The following is a 17059-nucleotide window of genomic DNA, read 5'->3' as shown; positions in this document are numbered from 1 at the left end:
CTGATAGGTTGGACACAAGTCATAAAGAAACAGGAGTCCAGTACAGCTCCAAGTTCTTGGGCCTGAGCAAACAGTAACAAATGTAGTAAGTACTATTTACTAAGAAAGGAAAGGGTTCACGTGGAGTGGATTTGAAAGAGTAAGGGGGAATATCAGGAACGCCGATTTGAATGTACATATTTCATAAGAGAAGTCTAAGTTGGAGATATAAATTTAGGAGTTGGACATAGCATTTTATTAAAACTGTAACACTGAGTAAGATCCCTAAGAGAGTGAACCCAGAACAAGAAAAGGCCCAGTGACTGAGCCCAAGGACTCTCCTTGCTAGAGGTTTGGGAGAGGAGGAAACACTAGTCAAAAGGAATGAGGAGTGGCCATGAGAATAGGAGAAACCCTCCATTATGCCTTCTGGGAAATCCTGTGGAAACTTGCAATCCCTCATCAATAGTGGTTTACATTCCTGGGACAGAGGCAAGTATCTTTAGAGTGGAGCTGTGCCCCTTCCCTGCTCTCCACAGTGCTCAGTTTCTGGGAGCCCTTCACTTAAACCTAATTAACTTGTCATCTTACAGCTGAATCATAAAATGATAGAGGGTAAGGGACCCAAGAAATCATCCTGGTTTATCACTTTCCCTCTGTGTTCTTTGGAGTGAAGCAAAGGAGTTGTTTTTCTTTATCATTGGGAAACCCATAAAGCTGTTTCCCCTCCTTTCCTAGAAGGGCTAACAAAAGCAACAGTGTCCTGGGAGGCAAAGACACAACCTCACCCCTTCCAAGAAATATTTGAGACTTTTGTCAGACCTTAATCACTTTGGAAAGTTCCAAGGTCTTAGATCTTGTCGAGATCTCCACAAGTTAGAAGGGCCAAGGGAGGAACACACTGTTTTCTGAAGACTCAGCCTTCTTTCAGATGGACCTCAGAAGAAAGATGCCATCCGCCATGTTTCTTCCTCTTAAGATCATCTGAAGACCTAGAATCCTGGACAGGCTGGTAGAGATTGTCTAGTTCGAGCACCTCCTGGAAAAGATGAGGGCCTGGGCCTCCAAAGGCCAAAGTAGCTCATTTTCAATCACAATATCAAGTGTCTTTCATTCAAGGCTAAAAACTAGATCTCAACTTGGAAATTTTCTGCTTGGATTCAGAACCAAGTAATGTATGAGCATTTGCCACATGCCTGGAAACATGCCAGATGCTTCCACTATTGCCATTCCTGTTCCTCACCGTAATCCTCATCAGAGGATTATTCCCTCACCTTTCAGATGAGAGCTTTGGTGCTCAGACAGGAAAGTGGCATGTCCAGGGTCACATGGCTAGCATGGGAGCTCAGGCCCATTTGACTTTAAAACTACTGCACATCTCCTGTGAGTCCTCAGTGGGACTCACAAGCTCACATACTTCCACAGTGTAAGCCATCACCCCAGGACCCTGCCCTCCAGCCGACAGCATAGGCCTCTTTAGCCTGGCATGTTAGTGAGCAATTTAACTTTGAGTCCAGCGTGTGGACTCTGGAACCAAACTGCCTGTGTTTGAGTCAAGATTTTGCCATTTATTAGCTAGTGACTTTGGCTCAAGTAATTTCCCTAAACCCTAGGTTCCTCATCTGCAAATGGGAACAAGGATATATGAACCCCCAGGAAGTTAGGATTAAATAATATTAAACATGTAAATCACTTAGCATGCTGTCTGACATGTATAGTACATGTTCAATAAATGTTAAATATTATAGTAAAGGGATGAAGTTTTTTTCTTTTGTTTTTGTTTTTAAAACCCTGGAGCTGTTTTGAAAAACACTGTCCAATGTTTCAAAATCCTTTCCTGGAAGAAAAGTGAAGAGGCCAACACCAAAACTCAGGCCTGATAGGTCTAATGTATTCAGCAATGCTCTGTATCAAATGCTCCATTAGGAAAGCAGGACCAGAAGTGATGTGGAATTAGGGACTTACAGGAATTAGATCTTACACAACTGATATAAAGTCAAAGGAATGTAGTAAGTCCCCCAAATCCTTTAAAATACCAACAAAAACTATTAATAAACATATACATATGTGTGCATATATATATATGTGTGTGTTTATGTGTGTGTGTGCTTATATGTGTGTGTACATATGTACACACACACACACACACACATAAACACAAAACAACAGAATGAAACTCACCAAAATGTTCCTAATGGACATCTCTGAAAGATGAGATAGTGAGAGGTTTTATTTTTATTTTCATTTACTTTTTAATTTTGCACAGGTCTTTAAAAAAGAAATTATTTGTTAATATTTATTTTTCCTTTATTTCACACTTTATTCCTAGTACTCCTTTTTAAAAAATATTTTATTTTTAGTTGTAGATGGACATGATATTATTATTATTATTATTATTTTATTATTATTATTTTTATTTTTATGTGGTGCTGAGGATTGAACCCAGTGCCTCATACCTGTGAGGCAGGCACTCTACCTCTGAGCTACAGCCCCGGCCCCCTAATTCAAGATAATGTATTGAAGGCATTACAATTTTAAAGTTAATTATGGGGAAGAGATAAGGCTGATGAAATTGGAGAATATCAGGCCCAGAAATGTCAAAGGCCCTGTTGTCCAACTCCTCATTTGGTAAATGGGGATTCAGATGTCCACAAAGGCAGGTCACCTACCAAGACCACACAGAACCTGGACAGAACTTGGGACTTGGCACTCCCATCAGAGTGTATCCATACCACACCTTCTCTCTCTAAGTTCACACTCTTGGCTGATTTTATGATTCAAATAATGATCAAGAGAGGAGGAAAGGGGAGAAGCGGCCATTTATCTCAGTTTTATTTGGCAGGAACTGGGAAGCTTCTCTCATAGGCAGGCACTCTACATTGATTTGTTTTCTTCAAGACCCTGGAGTGCCCACAGCAGCATTCTGATCACCAACCATCATTTCTCTTCCCAGGATTCCAGAGGCAATTCAGGTCTACTCTTCTAATAGTCTAGCATTCAAACTGTAGAGTGTGTCAGGTGACTGGGCAGGTTGGATGAACGTACTATCTCTTGTCACTCTCACTGGTAACAGACAGGTGCTTGTCTAAAGTTGCTCCCTGGATCTCAACAGAAATCTCAGAACTGGTCATTGCTTCCAGACAACCTTCTTACCAGTCAAGCTTACACATAGCTGGCCACTCAGCTAAGATAAGTAACGAGCCAAGAAATATCAAAGAGAGTATGGTTTTGATATACAGGATTTTATTATGGGCATTAGTTCCAATAATTGTGGGCCAGTGAATTTTCAAAGCAGTCAGCAGGAGGATGAAAATGTGACCTTGACAACACCCTATTTTTTCTTAGGCCTTTTAGTCGCTCTGGGGTCCAAATCTAGACTCTTTTAAGACTTCTAAAAGATTATTGCATTGGAAGAGGCAACAAAATATAGAAAAACATGCTAAGTCAGAAAAAGGAAGACTATATTTTGATGCTGTCATCTGTCAGTTATATGACCCTTTCTGGCTCTGATTTTCTCCCTGAAATACTGGGGCAATATTCATTCTTGTTTTCAAATCCAACTGTATTATTTGGCAGTCAATAGAGTGAATATAACCTCAATGTCATTATTTTAGTGATTATAATTCTAATATTAATTCTCAATGACATTAGGCTTCTTCCCAGAATGAAATTAGTCTCCAGGTATTCAGTGCTTATATTTTGAATGGCCTGGGTAATAAAGGGGTGAGGAACTAAATAACTAAATAAAAGCCATTCTTTTCCTGGAAAGCTCTGTTATTGAATCCTCCTCTTGGAATAGAAAGTCCCAGCCACATTGTAGGGAGCAGAGCGCAGGATCCTCTTTGATGTCACCACTCCACCAATGGTCAGTATCACTTCTCTTTTTTCATCAACTGATCTGAAGACCCTATGTTTGGGCTTTTCTGGTGATCATTCAAGTCCCCTACTTGATCATATATCACAGCCTAAGCAACCAAAAGAAAGATACAAGAGGGTAGAAAGAGAGTTGTATTCTTTGGAAGGATGACAGCTAATAAGACTTTAGTTTACAATCAAATAATTTCTTTAAACAGAGAAAGTCACTGCAAACTTAGACAGGAGCAGGCAGGAGCAGAAACATGAGCCCGGCTCTCTGACTATGAAGGTTACCACCCATTTGTGGTTCCTGAGAAAACACTAGAGCACCCTGCCCTGCATTAACAAGCATAGACCTGGCCTTTCAGGTACAGTCCTTCTAGGGATGGGCATCTTGTCCCTATGCTGGGTTCAGCCTAAATCCAGGAAAAAAACTGTAAAGATTCTGAACCCTTCTGGATATATACAGATTCATTTGCCTGCCCACCAGTGTTGGACTGTGCTACTCCTTCATCTGACCAGCAAATCAACACAAATCCAGGCTAAGTGGGTAGGAATCAGGAAAACAAGGGGGACATAGAGTTAGGGAAGGGAACCTCTTCAGTAGCTCCTTTACCATGCCATTCTTTAATTCCTGAGTCATTCTCCACACCCACAGTCCAACCAAGAACCAACAGCCTTACCAGATACAGAAAGATGCTGCAAATATGGCAATTTGACACGATGTTCTCACGGTTGCCTCTTACACACACCTGCGCATCTCCTTTCAAGTCATTGATTTCCAGCTGGACCAAAGAAAGACCATTCTCGTATAAGACAAAGCCAGAGAGCATTACCCAGTGTTGAATCTTGAGCAGTGCAGGCATGATAATACTAATCAGTGGATTGATGCAGGTTCTGTTGGGAAATACTGCATTTTAAGGAAGTGTAACCTTTATACTTCTGAGCTGGGCCAGGAAACATGCCAAGAGGACTTGATTACACTATAGAACAATCCAGTGAGCTGCATTGTTTGTGCCCAGCCATTGCACTGGGCACAAACCAAGGAGGATGCAGGGATTTTCAGAGGATCCAGGGAGAAGGGAGCATGCAGATAATTGTCAGGTACCACAGAAAATACCAGTAAGGTGATCCTGCCCTCTCCTGTGTGCCAAGCCCAGGTTTGGGCATGTCAGTTGCCTCTACTAAACTTTTTGTTCCACAATGTTGCCATCTATATGTCATCAAATTGCATTATCTGGAACCTCATGGCTCAGAATCCTGGAATATTTGTGTCATTAGAACTAAAAGACTCAGAACTTATTCAGAGTTGGTTTCTCTCTCTTCAAAAAGTTGAACAACTTTAAAAAAAATTTGAAATATAAAACCTAAATATTGAAAATCTAAATATAAAACACTCCTAGTATTGGCCTGGTAAGAATAGAACCAGAGAACCATAAAATTGTTGGGTTCAGAAGGAAATAGTTTATTCCATATTTGAATTTCCAACATAATACCCCTACTGAAGTATCCATTCAATTTTTTTAGATATTGCTAAAGCAGAGAAATGTCCACCTCCCAATGTGGGCCATTCCATGTTTGGCCATATTTTGGAATTGGACAGTTTAAATTTGGACTTTTTTTTTTTTACTGGACCAATTGTAGGTAAGGATTCATCACAAGATGGTATTTATCAATAACAAGTGGGGCTCTGTGGGGTTGGTGACTTCAGTGGATGCAAATAGGATCCATAACTATAATCCCAACCCATATGCAAATCTTTAGTCATACAGTAAACTGCCAGGAATATTTACAAATGACAGGTGTAGGTACTTATGATAAAGGATGGTGTGAAAAGACTTCTTTGGTCACAGAGAAAGGAGCTAGATCTAACTTGCTTTAATTTTCATCTTTAAAGGATCATGGGAAAATCAGGCCAATATCACATCTTTTTGGACATAAAATGGGCAGCCAACATCTCCCAGCACTTCAATCATGTGTAGTGAGTTTCTTCTTCTCTGTTGTCATGAACCTGAGTCTAAGTCAGAAAATCATAGAATTACGTTCCTAGCACAGTTTTAGAACGGGGAGTTTCTCAGAAGTGGTATCTGATTTCCTCATCTTAAAAGTAGGAAACTGAGGCTCAGAAAAGGGAGGAAGTTGATTCAAGGTCACAGAGTCCTTTTGAAATGAAGCCAGAACTAAAATTTGTCTCCCCAACTTCTACGGCAGTGCTCTAATCTTTAATTATCAAGGATAAGATGTTGACTGTGTGCAGGGTGTTATGGTCTTGCTAATGTGCTTTAGAGCAGAAACTATAGCAATTTTATAGACTAGAGAAATGAGCCAGTCTCTCTTGATTCTCCAGGTGACACCCTTATGAAGTATAGATTGCTAAATTCCTTTTAAAACATTAATACACTACAAATAACACACACATTGTCTAATATTATCTGCATACAAATATTATCGAAATTATTTCCATTATAAGAACTGCTAGTTACTGAACATTTACTTTGTTCTAGACAATTCCCATTTATTATTAGCTCTTATCTTTTCAATGACTCTGTAAGGTTGGTGTTGTTATGACTGTTTTTCAGGTGAATGAGCTCAGTCTCAGAAGACAAACAGCCAATGTGGCAGAGCTAAGATTTGGAGCTCAGTCTTCCTGGTTCTAAAACTTGTGCTGTTTTTACTACCATAACCTTTTTCACTTCACCACCATCTGACCCCACTCCCTGGTACTGGAGATTGAACCTAGGGCATGCTAGGCAAGCCCTCTACTAATATGCTACTTCACTTTCTCTATACTCTGTCAATCCACTTTATACCCTATTCACCAACAATCCCCAAACATTTTACATGGCCTTTGCTGAAATGGAATAGACTTGAAATTTTTTAAAAATGTCTTGACTATTAATTTGATTATCTCATCAATTTAGGAAGCAACTCCTATATTTAATATTCAAGTAATTCCTATATTTAATTTAATTAGTATTTTTCATATTTAATGCATCTCATAGAAAATAAGGGAAACTAAGACCCTAGCATCTGGTGGTGAGATGGAATGGATTATATGTAACCATAAATAAATAAATAGAAATAATAATATTATGAAAATATTTATTCACCAGTCACAACTTTGAAAACTGTTTGTACTAAAACATGTTTGTATTAGAAGACAACCTGCAGAATTTAAAATCAGAACTTTTTTTTTTTTTTTTTTGCAACAGAGCTAGGTCTAGCATTTGCCTAGAAATCTTCACATACAAATTAGTTTTTTTAATGCATACACTTTAAATATACACATTGATGTTTTAAATCTGTTTTGAACATGGATTAATGAGTATTTGTCTTGATAAAGAAATATCTGCTTTTGAGGTTAGAGTAATGTTTTATATATTGAAAATAGATCATGGGTTCTGATAGTTACAAAGATGTCTGGTAAGTAAAAGAAAATGGGACTGTGTAAGGTAGCAGAATAAGTCTATTGCTACCCTCTAAGTCTGGGGTGAAAGTTCATAAATATGGAACATAATGGTCCACTGGCATCCTGCTGCAGAGGACAATTACATATGACAGTTCAGAGAAGCCAGTCTCTGAACCGATGGAGAACTGTCATCTTGTCAATAAAGTTGTTATAAGACACATGATTTATACCTTTATTTCATGCTCACTTTAGCATCCTCTTCAGAATTTAGCTTCCTTCTAAAATTCACTGGGATACTTTGGTTCAGCTATAGAAACAATTAGATTCAGATAGAAGCACAATTAAAGTTAATTTTAATGAGTGTTTACTATGAGCCAAGCACCTTCTATGCACTTTACAGGTATTGACTCCTTGGTTTTCACAACTGAGTGGAAGAGGAACTGGTGTTGTCTCTGCTTTGAGGAATGCCTAAGTTTGTACAGCTGCTGCAGGAGGAAGCCTTTGTTCCGGAGAGAGGCAGAGACTCCAGGGCCTGGGGAATCCTAACACAATGTTCCACTGCCTCTCATCAGTCCTGGCCAGCAGACAGATCACTCCTCCACAGACAGTAGCCTCAGAGGAAGAGTGATGTCCACTCTTGGTAAGTGTTTGAGCAGGATATTTGTGGTTTCTGTCACCTCACTGCCATCATCTTCTTTACCAGACAGAGCTTCCTATTTTGATGGGTGAATCATCTAGCTATTCTTCGTGATCTTCAGCACCATTTCCTCTCTAAGGGGAAGCTTATTCATGCTCAGAATCTGGCTTCCTTACTGGTCACCTCTGATTGTTCTGTTGGTCGTTCCCTGAGCTTGAATAATCTTTCCTCTGCCAACAACAACTACTCCTTCCTAGACTTGAAAAAAAGTCTGGTCAATTTTCAGCTTACCCAAAATGTAAGAACAGGATTCGTGTCTGATTTGTTTTTTATTCCCATGTCATCTGTCGGGGACATAGCAAACTCTTCATAAGAATTGCAAGAGTGAGTGAATGACTCGCCTTTGAGGGCTGTCTGGACTCAGCAGTTTCTCAGACATCTGCTCTAGTACCAATTCCTTCAGTCATTAACTCAGCAAATGTCCACTGGAAGGGGACATGAGGTTCTATGAATGAAGCATGAACATTCATACTTGAAGACTCACACTTTCTTCATTCATCCATTTGTTCATTCATTTAGTTAATAAATATTTATTGAGCAATACCTATGCTGAATGCATGCAGTAAGCAGAGGCAAGGATTTTAAGAATCAAGGATTTCGACTGGAAATCCCTGGCTCCCAATTTGACTTCACCACTTTATAGCTATGAACTTAGGCAAATTTCTTGATTTCTCTGAGCCCCTGTTTCCTTATCTGCTAAATGAGGAAAATATCAGCATCCATATCCCGAGTTAGCTGTGAGGCGTAAAGGAGAGATTTCACATGTAAAGGGCTCACTAAATGTTATTCATTAGCTGGAAAGTGTTATCCACTGCTTGGTAAGTGAAACAAAGAGAAATCAGATATCATCTTGCTCTTAAACAATAAACTTATGAAAAGATCAATTGTTAAAATATGAGGTACAGGAGATAGGGGTGTAGCTCAGTGAGGGAGCATTTGCCTAACAGGGGGAGGCCCTGGGTTCAATACCCAGAACCAGAAAAAAAATGTAAAACATGAGATACAAATAAAAATGCCAGGGGGCTCCAATTAAGATAGAGCTGGCCTGCACTAGGGGAAATCAGGAAAGCCTCCTTTTCTGAGGAGGTTATACTTGAGCAGGTTTGGACATACAGCCACTCAGGGGAGGGGGATTTCAGGAAATGGAAATAGCTCAGTTATAAATACCATATTCTAAACTCCTGAATCACTGGACAATTAATGTGACAGATAAACAAGATACATAAAGGGATAGACTGAGACAATCCTAGGGAAAGGGACTGACTATATCTTGGGGAATACTTTGAAATCTAGGCAGAGAGTTTTGGTACCATTCTATGTGGACCAGGGGTGCTTCTGTAGATTTATGTGCTTCATTCACTAGCTTCATTTTTATTTTCTACTGTGGAAGTCTGAGGACATCTGAATGAGCACTCACCTTTTAAATTTTTAAGTGACTTATTCTTTCATGCTTTGGAAACTTGATCACCTCCCAATGTGCATTGACACCTATCACTTGAGTGACTAAGTAAGAAGATGACCTGCTGGAGATAAAATCCATTTTAAACTCACATGGTGAGGTTAGATGACTCATCTGTGGTCACTGGTATTGCTAGACTGGGATGTGACTTTCATGGTTTCTGATCCCAAGAGTCTTTCTGTTTTCTGGGGTTCAGGGGATGCAAGCATGCTACAAGAGGAATGTTAAAGCCATGTAACCCGAGTGCCAGAGCAGAGACTTTTTATAAAAGGGCCCTCCAGCTTGGGGTTGCTTCTGCCACCCCTGGTCACTCACCTTTGCAGCAGTTAAGTGCTATGCAAAATGAAATCAGCTGTAGATATTTTCTTACTCTCCTGGCTTGGCCTATTGGGTACCTTTCTTCTGGCTTTATCCCAGCTTTCTTAAAGGGCTTAAAAAGAAATTGTTATTGACTGGGGTTATTTATAATGGGAATCCAGTCTCTCATTCCTCCTGTCCTCCACGGAAGAGTTGGACTCTTAATCTGAACCTTGGGGATTTGGAGGCCCAGTTTGCTTTATTTAGCTTTTAGGACATTGGATTTTTTTGTGAAGAGCTCAAAGTTTCACTGAAGAGAAAAGTATCCTGTGTCCCAAAGTTCTGATCACTTTAAGTAAGTAATTCATCTTCTGCTCCAAATCCTATTCTCTTATTTCCCCCAATTGCATGTTCTTCTTTCTTCCTTTCCTTAAGTAGTTACATAAAAGGGCAGTTTGGATAAGAAACAACTTTTGAGCACACCTCAGAGGCAATTTACTTAAGTGTAAATTATTTACATGGAATAATTTAAGTATATTTAATCTAACAATTTATCCAGCTTGTGAGGTCTAAGAGAAAGGCTACGCAACTATGTGTTCTGTATGGCCTAAATCTGGAACACATATCCTTGCACACAATAAGTGATCAGTCATTTTCGTAAAATAATTCAATTAGTAATCATGCAAGTGTGTCTTGATGAAGGACAGAGCTACCTTTGTCATCCATTCCAGGGGTGTTCTTTAGTTTAGATTTGCTTATACATTCCTACTTGCTCTCCATCCCCTTACACACACACACACACACACACACACACACACACACACACTCAAGCTCCTTAGTTAACGTTTAACATTTTGCCTCTGTTCTTTTGTGCTAGATATGAGGTGTCCCCCCAAACTCCTGTGTTAACGTAGTAATGTTCAGAGGTAAAGTGACTGGATTGTTAGAGCTATGACCTCATTAATCCATCCTAGTTTGAATGGACTGACTGGGTGGTAAAGGTAGAAGGTGAGGCATGGCTGGACAAAGGGGTCGCTGGGAACATGCCCTGGTAGCGTGCATCTTCCCTGAGACTCCTTTCTCTCCCCTCCCTCTCCCCTTCTTGACCCTGACATGAAGGGAGCAGCTTTCCTCTGCTGGCCCTGACCCCTGTGATGCTCTCACCTTGGGCCCAAAGTAATGGAGTCGGCCTTCTATGGACTGGAACCCCAAACAAACCTTCTGTCCTCTAATTTGTTCTTCTCATGTACTTTAGTAACAGCAGCACAATATCTAAATAAAAACAATTGAGTATCTTTTCTTTCTTTCTTTTTTTTTTTTTTTTTTTTGGTACTGGGGCTTGAACTCAGGGGCACTAGACCACTGAGCCACATTCCCAGCCCTGTTTTGTATTTTATTTAGAGTCAGGGTGTCACTAAGTTGCTTTGCATCTTGCTGTTGCTAAAGCTGGATTTGAACTCGTGGTTCTTCTGTCTCAGCCTCCCAGGCTGCTGGGCTTACAGGCCTGTGCCACTATGCCTGGCTTCAATTGAATATCTTGATTGCAAGGCCCTCAAGAACTTTTGAAAGTTTTATTTTGACATAGATGGTATAAGGCAATATCAAATATATCATATATACTTCTAAAAACTGATCTTTAAACTTCACAGTCATATGGCTTTAGTGAAGATACTCAGACAACTTGGGTTTGAGTTTCTGCCTCTATGAAATGGAGATAACAATAGTGCTTATCCCTTAGAAAATCAAATAAGATACCCAGTAATAGAATACTCATCCCAGTCCCTCATGTGCTCAATAAATGTTTGTGAAGATGGCAACAGTGATTTTTTTTTATAGGTTAAAGGAATGGTGTGATGACATTATAAGCTGGAAATCAACTTTTTTTTTTTTGGTAAGAGGTCAGGTATAAAATTCAATTTTATTAGTTAGCATTTATTATATAGAGACTACACATTTAATCAAAGCATTTCAAACAGCATGCAACAAAATAATGTCAGCTATAGTTGATTAACATTTGGATTAAGGAAAACACCACTTGTTTCTTGAATCCTTTATACAATCCTTCATGGATAACCTGGTTTATGCTCAAACCTTATCTGTCCTAATCCTTAATTTTCACAACTCTGTTAAATTTTCACAACTCTGTTAGGGAGGCTTTATCACTTATCTTATCTGAGGGGGAGTGTAGTGACTTGCCTTAGTTCTCACCATATAGAATGTGGTTAAGGTTACAGAAATGTTCAGGATCACTGTGCATCTCCCCCAGTAGAAGAGCCAGGAGTCAATTACTCCTTGGGATTAATTTAAACCACCAGGATCCTTTCCCAAGGTTCGGGGCTATGCTATAAGGGCAATAAGGCAATTACCTGTTCTGATACTAGACTGATCTGGTTTAAATCTTGGCCTTACTGCTTTCTAACTCTGTGACCTGGGGGCAAATAACACAGTCCTCTGAGCTTAAGATGACCAGTCTTTAAGATAAAACAGTTAACACCTCACTGATTTTTGTAAAGATTAAAAGAGACAGAACTTCCTGTGAGGGCAGGAATATAGAGCATTGGGCACTTGGGTGTACTGGGCTATCTACAAGTCTGGCTTTGGCTTTGATGACCCTGAGGCTAGGGAGACTTGGCTGTCACAGCCAACTGTGACTCAGAAAGGTGATGTGTGTGTTGGGGCAGGGTGAATGCCCGAAGAGGGAAAAATCCAAGATAAAGAGAAAGGAGGGCTTGTAGAAATAATATGAGTCTGTGGCTGCCTGGACTATTGGACCTGGGGACTAGCCCATGGAGTGTGGAAAAGAATAAAATGAGAATCAGGAGATCTGAGTTCTAGATTTATTGTTGTTTATCATCATTAACACAACATGATGTCATATCTCTCTCCTCTCCAGACTTCAGTTTATCATCTGAAAAGAAGTGATATCAGGGAATCTGATATCTAGTTTCCTTTCAGTCTTGATAGTGCATTGAAAGTTCCAGGGAACCAAGCTTTTCTTTGCCTTGGAATTGTGGGTATGTCTATTTTGGTTTATAAATGATAATTAATTTGAAATACTTAGTACTTTGTATTTTGTAACTAAACAACTAGTTTTCCTCAGTTATATTCATACCTTAGGAAATAAATATCATTCTTCCCTCGATTCCATCCTACATCCTTTGTCGCACAATAAACTGGATTAAAATGTCATCTAAATCAGGCAAGAGTTGGCTCTACCAGTAACTCTTGATCATCTTGTAATTCAATAAGAAAATGTGTTGGATCATAAGATTCCCAATTGTGCTCTTCCTTTAATGGTGAAAATATCTCAGTGATAGACAGCAGAACTCTCATCAAAGCAGAGAGAAAATAGAGAAAAAGCAAGAGGAGATAAAAGAGGAGGAGGTAGAAGAAGAGAAGATTCAGGGAAAAAAACGGAAGAAGGAACTCATTGTCGTATGGCAAAGCCCCTGAATTAAGTAGTATCCTGTCTTGACTCAGGCAGACGCTTGAAATGACTATCGAAGGCCATGTGAATTGACCACATTCTCGGTCCTTGCCCTTTCTTTTTCCTATCCCCCTCTCTGTCATATTAGGGTTCAGTGTGTGGTGATGATGGGTCTTTCCCACTCTTTTATGGGCACTTTGAGAACAAGACCTGGATAACATTCAGGCCTAGTTCTCCCCCTCAGAATCAGAGGTTCAATATCTTGACCATAGTAGGTTCTCAGTTGACATGTGGTTGGATTAGTGAAGAAATCCCCAAGAATATCTTCTAAAATTGGATGTCATGAAACTGGATTTCTCTCTTCTCTGGTTTCATTCTCTTGGTGATGAGAAGACACAAGTGAGACTGTCTGCCAGACAAGACCACTAATCCTTTCAGGAATCAGTCTAAGGACCTGGATAATGGCTTTTAGTTACTTATTGAGCAATTTGCATGGGGTCTTCTATGCTTTGAAGAACTCTCACACATTTTTATGCCACGAGGTGGTAAAGCAGGAATTGTTTGTGACTCATGTTTTGCAGAACAGAAGATTGTGGTCTGGGGAAGTTAAGTGGCTTGCTTAAGCTCACCAGTGCAGAGTGGTTGAGCACGGATTTGAAATTTACTGAGGCCTTGGGCCCAGTTCCCAGGGTTCTTACTTTGTACATTTCTGATACCTCCTGATGTCTCAGCCAGCTAAACAGGAATGATACCTGCCCAAGCCCAAGCCATCTGATAATGCAACACTCATAAAATTAAGATAATATGTTATGATGGCCTTGCAATCTAAAGAAAAATCTTCACATCAATATAGTCACTGTTTTGGATGACATGGTTACATAACACCTCTGCCTGTGAAATTGTGTAAGTTACTCAGCAGGAGAACTTTGGTCACCCGAGTTGTATAACTTGTTAGATATAGTCCCATAAAGGGGTGACAAGCCAGGACTTCTGGGCCCTCAGGTCTTTTGGACACTGTCTAATTGACCACTCTGCTGACCCTTCAGGAATGCTTTGAAATTTGCCATGCTTGGTGATGATTTTAGAGGACCTATTGATTTTTTTTTTTTTTTTTTTATGGATTGATTTAACATTGGAGGAAAAAAATGTTTTTATCCTAATTGGAATTATCCCATCAGAGAGCATATGCATACCCTGACAAAGGTATAATAATCATATTTAAAAATTTGGTCAGTTAATTTTTTTAATTGAACAAAAACTAGAACTCCATAGAAATCAGCATAAGAGAATAGTAGCTCACTGTGAATATTCTTTCACATAGTATATAAGTGCTTACTTTCTGCCACATACTTTTAAGCACTAGAGATGGAAGAGTTGAATGAAGAAAAGAGATAGAATCTCAGAGCTTATAGAAGTCATATTTTCGTGGAAGGAAACAAAAGACGAACATAACATGGGTTGTACATTCTGTGCCTAAGAATGCATTGGGGGATGGGGACTGGGACTGGGGCTCAGCCATAGAGCACTCACCTAGCACATGTGAGGTTCTGGGTTTGATCCTCAGCACCACATTAAAAATAAATAAATAAAATAAAGGTATTGTGTCCAAAAAGGAAAAAAAAAAAAAAAACGAGAGAGAGAGAGAATACATTAGGGGAAGGGAGATAGATAGCCATGGGGACCAGGAATGTGCTCCTTAGATGTGAAGATGGAGTGCACCTGTGGCCATCTGGGTGAAGAGTGTTCCGGAGAGAGAATATCATTTGAAAAAAGGCTTGTCATGGGAGTATGCTTGGGTGTCCTGAGAACAGCAAGGAGACCAGGGTGACTGGAGCTGAATGTGAAATGAGGCCCAAATGTCAGCAAGAGAACCTGTCAGGCCTGGATGGGACTGTGGCTGTGAGTCTGGGTGAACTGGGGAGTCACGGGGAAGATGATGAGCAGAGGTGTCACATGATCTACAAATTTTAAAAGAACGACCATGGCTGCTCTGGGGAGAATAGACTTGGAGGGGAAATGAGGTATAATGGGGAGAAGGGAAATGGTTTAATAGGCTCTTCAGAGTTGAAGACTAAAACAACTGTGTTTGACCCATAATAGTCTACCCTGTTGGGCCCAAATAAACTGGGCCCAGTTTAGGGATAACTTTTTTAAAATGTTTTTTTAGTTATACGTGGACACAATATCTTTGTTTATTTATTTTTATGTGGTGCTGAGGATCGAAACCAGTGCCTCATGTGTGCGAGGCAAGCACTCTGCCATTGAGCTACAACCCCAGCCCTAGTGATAACTTTTAAATCCCTGAACTGTGAGAGAGTAAGTTCAAGAAAATTTAAACTATTTAAACTTATGTGACCATTTCTACCTCTCTAGGGTAGTACAAATAAATACCACCTTTGACGGCATCTAGGCAATGTTTTCTTTCACTGTGGAAAATAAAGTAACATTTTATATCACTACTCTTAGTTATTATGTGATTTGAATCATGTATGAGCTGAATAATTTATCCAATTCCTAAATGTTAAAAGAAGCAAGGAGGGGAGAACCTAAGGACTCTATGCAAATTGCTGGTAGAGTACATTACAATCAAAAAGGTTAACAATCTCTCAGAAACATCAATGTTATCATCTTAACATTACAAAGAGGCATAGGTTGCTAGGCTTGGAAGAGATGCCACTTTGTAGATGGAGAAACTGAGGCCTAGAAGGGAGGTAACTGCTCAAGTTCCAGGAAATTTACCGAGTTCCCACCAGAGCTTGATTCTCAGTTCAGCATTTTGCTTCCTTTGTCAAAAGGTTTTCTCACAAATGAACTTTGTTTCTTAGGCACTAAAGAGTTTCAAGTCTAACATGTAGAGTTTCTGGCATTAAGAACCCTGTCTTCTCCATCCAGTTACCACCAAATAAGAATGGACCCCATCCATGCCAACCTGGGCTCCCCATCTTGCTCACTGTCCCCTCCCTCCGGCCTTCCACAGCTCATTGGAACTGTAATTCTGCATTAACTGCTCTTCCAATGGGACTCTGCTGGGGCTTGTATCCCCTTGCTCCCTAAAGAGGGAAAAGATAAGTAGACAGCATCCGGTAGTTCTGATGGCTCAGGAGAACCCCAAGACCTTAAAGCCTTTGTTCCTTCATTAAAAGGATTTGGTTCTCAGGTCTTGGAATTTCAAAAGGTGGCTTTGTTCCTGTTACTTTATATTTTCTCATGCATTTAGTTTCTGAGGCAGGAGCACAGTAGAAATTTGAATGTCAAAAGATGCATAGGATTCATTCATATTTATAACCTGACTCTTAAGAAAAAAGAGTGAAAACAAGGATCGACTCCCTGGGAAAGGCACTGGAGAGCTAGACCCAGCTCTAGAACCCAGTAGCCTTGTCACCATCACCAAGGCCATTTTCCTTCAAGCCTTCACTTCTCACCTGTGAAGTGAAGGGATGAGGAGGTTGGGGCTCCCTTGCCAGGACTGATGGGGAGTCTCAAGGATTCATTCACATCCTTCCCACATGTGAAGGCACCTTTATGCAGGCCTATCCGGCCCCAGGTTCCCAGCATCCTTCTCCACAGTCTTAAATTCTGTGATTCTAACCATGCAGTTAGACAGGAGGAATAGCTTCTAATGTTCCATAGCACAGTAGAGTAACTATGGCCGACAACATTTGTATATTTCAAAATAGGTAGAAGAGAGGATTTTTTAAATATTCCCAACCCAAAGAAATGACAAATGTTGGAGGTGATGGATATGCCAATTACCCTGGTAAGATCATTAAACATTGTGTACATGCATGGGAATGTCACATTGCGCTCCATATATATATGTACAACTACTGTCAAATAAAAATGTTAAAAAGTCTTCTATTCTTATTCAAGCAAATATATACTTACTGAGAGCGTCTGCCATGCTCACTGTCTGCTCTCGTGGGCACTGGGCACTGT

At 39.9% G+C, this 17059-nt stretch overlaps 1 long non-coding RNA gene across 3 annotated transcripts in view; it reads left to right on the top strand.

The window, feature by feature from the left end:
- LOC144253323 (uncharacterized) overlaps nt 1-17059 on the top strand; it is a 220326-nt gene that overhangs the window by 20206 nt on the left and 183061 nt on the right. For all 3 annotated transcript variants that reach the window (XR_013343275.1, XR_013343276.1, XR_013343277.1), the window contains exon 2: nt 7644-7883. This is a non-coding gene — a long non-coding RNA (uncharacterized LOC144253323). The remainder of the gene's footprint in view (nt 1-7643; nt 7884-17059) is intronic.

The sequence above is a fragment of the Urocitellus parryii genome, chromosome 2 (assembly GCF_045843805.1).
Source record: "Urocitellus parryii isolate mUroPar1 chromosome 2, mUroPar1.hap1, whole genome shotgun sequence".
Classification (NCBI taxonomy): domain Eukaryota; kingdom Metazoa; phylum Chordata; class Mammalia; order Rodentia; family Sciuridae; genus Urocitellus; species Urocitellus parryii.
This window is presented reverse-complemented; position numbering and strand designations above follow the sequence as displayed.